Here is a 3,570-nt window from a genome sequence, read left to right on the forward strand (position 1 = left end):
TATAATTAAAATAACTTTATAAATTAAATATAAATACTTTATAAATTAAATAGTATATTAATTTTAATTTAGATATAATTAAAATAACTTTATACATTAATTCTAAATACAATGACTTATAATACAAAATTAATGTATTAATTCTAAATACAATAAACTAATAACACAAAAAAATTAAAACAATACGTAACAAAATTAATTGAAAATAAAAACTTAAAATATAATTATGAAAACATAAAAATAGGAAACGGATGTCGACATCCGTCGACGGATATCGACATCCGTTTCAGCGTCTGGACATCTTCTTCATCAATACACAGAGCACACAAATGACAGAACTCAACAGCAGACCACAGAAACATCAACAAACATACCAACCAGATATCAACAATAGACAAAGCTACCCAATCCTACACATTACATACATTTAAAAAAATAATACAAGAAACGAAAAGAAACTAACCTGTCGAAACGTCTACCACCTCTCCGCACCGCGCAGCACTGCACCGGACCGCACAAAGCAACAGAAGGTAGGCTCAGAGGAGGATTGGGAGAGTTGCAGAGAGCATTTCAAATCAAAATGAAAGCTTTGGTGGGGGTGGGAATACGCGAAGGAGGGAATCTGAGTCTGTGTGTGTTCAGAGTGTAAAAGAGGTAGGGTAGGTTAACTTTAGTAAATAGGGGTAAAAAGGTAAAAATAAAAAATACAAAAAGGTTATTTTTGTATTTAAAAAAATATCCAAAAAAATTGGGGGGTGGGGGATGGAATTGGGGAGGTACAGGGAGTAACCCCCAAAGTAAAATAAAATAAATAAAAGCGTAAAAAAAATCTAAAAAAAACTCACCAAACATCAAACCAAGATTGTCTCATGGTCATTGCTTATGAACATAAAAAAAAAAAAAAGCACAGAGTCAAAGATGTACAAATGAAGTCGTAAGGTGCTGCAAAAATTGTAAGCCCAAGCCCAGAGCTGCTTTTACTTACAGTTCATTTTTTTTTTTCATTTAGGAGGCCCTTTTCTTTCAAAGAAAATAGGGTTTGATTCCTTCAACATAGAGAAAAGGCAGTTGCCTTTCTTCTTCTACGGTGGATCCTCCATGGAAACTGTAGAGAACTTCAACAATCCACCTTAGCTTCCTTAGAACGATCACTATCAGAGATTCGTTCCCAAGACTCCTGAAAAGTAGTTGATGCAAGAACCTACCTCAATGCAGCCCTCACCAATAAAGGCACCTGTTTGGAGAGCTTAGATTCTGCTTCAGGTACCCTTAAGCCAGTTCTGGTAAATTCTGTGACAAGCATGTCAGTGACTCTCTTTCAATGCTCCCTAAGCCTGGGAAGAAGGCTTCCCAAGGACATAAGAACCGGCGTTTGATATGGTTGTCAAGGGCGAACCATCGCCTATTGGAAGGCAATGATAAGGTGCTTGTTGTAGCTGCAGATGGAACGTGATAGTTTAGCACCATCAACGAGGATATCAACTTTGCTACAAACAACAGCACGCGGCGGACGCTCGACGAGCCGTGAAATGAGGAAACCCTAAGATTCAATTTCATTTTTTTCACTCTTTCTGTAACGAGCAGATGAAAGGACAGAGAAAAAGAAAATGGAGATTTAGGTTTTGGAAGGAGAGATAGGATCCAACAAATACTTAAAAAAACAATTCAAAAGGAAAAAAGGATAAATTTGTAATTTCATAACGCGTAACGGGTACCCGTCGATACGGATAGTGGGATACCCGAACCCGACCTGTTAATAAGCGGATATTAAAATACCCGCTATCCACTACCCGTAGGTACCTCTTACCCGCGGGTAATAAATACCCGTGACGGATTTTATTCGCGGATACCCGCGAGTACGGGTTTTTTTGCCATCCCTATTCACGGCGAAGAAGGAGCTGTCGGAGAAGAAGTGGAGGAGAGATCTAGGACAATGAAGAGTCGCGAGGGAAGACGACAACTATGAAGCTAAACCTTCAACGACATTGTTTGGCAGCGAAAAGGAGTTAAGGTTTCAAGTGGTTTCGTCTTCGAAGGTCGAAATCAAAGGTTTCGAAAAACCTTGTTGTTGTCTTCATCTATACGCCATGGAACCAATCCACCACGATTGTGTGGATCGAACGAATCAATCACAGAAAAGAAAAACATTGAAACGATTCGCACGGGAAACAAACTGAACTGGCGCCACGACTAGTGCCACGACCTCGGAGCTACAAGAAACTGTTTCCTCTTCAGCTCCCAACAGTGACACCGCCTTGTTTAACTGTGCTCGTCATTTCCCTGAGTTTGAAATGTCAGAAAGTGCTTGCTTTCTTGGTATTAGTAAGTGATTTTCCAGAAGCTTTGTTGGTGATTCTTTTTTCAGTTTCAAGATTCTTAGACTTCTACAACTTGGGCGCCTGATTAACAAAGGGTTTGCCAATGTTCAATGAACCATCAAGGGCTTTCTTTCCACCAAATTGGTTGATGAGGTTCCCTGCATTGGATAGATCTCCAAGTGGTTTTCTTCCCCAGCTTTACCTTTCCTCTGTCTTGGTAAATCTAACTTCTCAAAAACAGATCTTGCTCCTACGCCAGTATCATGAATAAGCCTAATATTCTCCATTAAGGTCCTTAAACTGAATCCTAATATTTCGAGTAATGCTTGATGCAAATGCTCAATTGAGTGAAACGAGATAAACCCTCAAATCATACGCTCGACTAAAAGAAATAAAAAATTCCACTCAAGATTTCAAATTTTCCAACCCAAAAACAACTGAAGATTTCAAAATCCAAAAACATAAAACCCTCACATTTTTCTTCTTCTAAACTTATCGAAGAAAAAAAATGAAACAAGATCTTCTTTCACATTACGGAGAAACAGATAACAAAATCTACCTCTTGCAGTGTTTAAGGCATCATCCTCGTCGATTGTGGATGAGAAAATGGCGGTGGAGATCTAGAAGAAAACAGCGGACGACCTCCTGGGCAACGAAAAATACCAGCGTGGCAAACGACACGTGACTAGACGTTAACTAGCTCATCAAAAATCAAAATCACTTCTAAGTATAGAGACTAAAAACATATTTAACCCTTAAATATAGTAACATATGGTGGTTACTTTTTCTTCTTTAATGCCTTGAGGGGCTCTATTTTTCTAAAAAAGAAAATTAGTATAGCATAACCTTACCAAATAAGTATATATTATATTTTCATTACCTTCTTTTATTGAAAAAAAATTGTATTATACTCAATATACATTTCATCAACATGAATACACCACTGTTATGTAATGCATATTCTTTTATTTAATGTAACAAAAGCGTTGTATAATATTGAAAAATACAATTAATTTTTCTACTGTCAATTTTTAGGGTAGCAACATCGTTTGAGTCCTTAAAACTATCTATAATGAGATGATGACGTTAATTTAAAAAAAAAATATATTTTTAACAATTTTTTTGATAATTTTTTTAAACATAATTATTTGTAATTAGTCTGTTTTAAATATATAAATTAATAAAACAATAACATAAAATTTATTATAAAAAAGTTGATAGGAAAAGTTATTAAAAAGTAAAAGAACTCCAA

This window comes from Vigna radiata, chromosome 11 (assembly GCF_000741045.1).
Source record: "Vigna radiata var. radiata cultivar VC1973A chromosome 11, Vradiata_ver6, whole genome shotgun sequence".
In the NCBI taxonomy this organism is placed as follows: domain Eukaryota; kingdom Viridiplantae; phylum Streptophyta; class Magnoliopsida; order Fabales; family Fabaceae; genus Vigna; species Vigna radiata.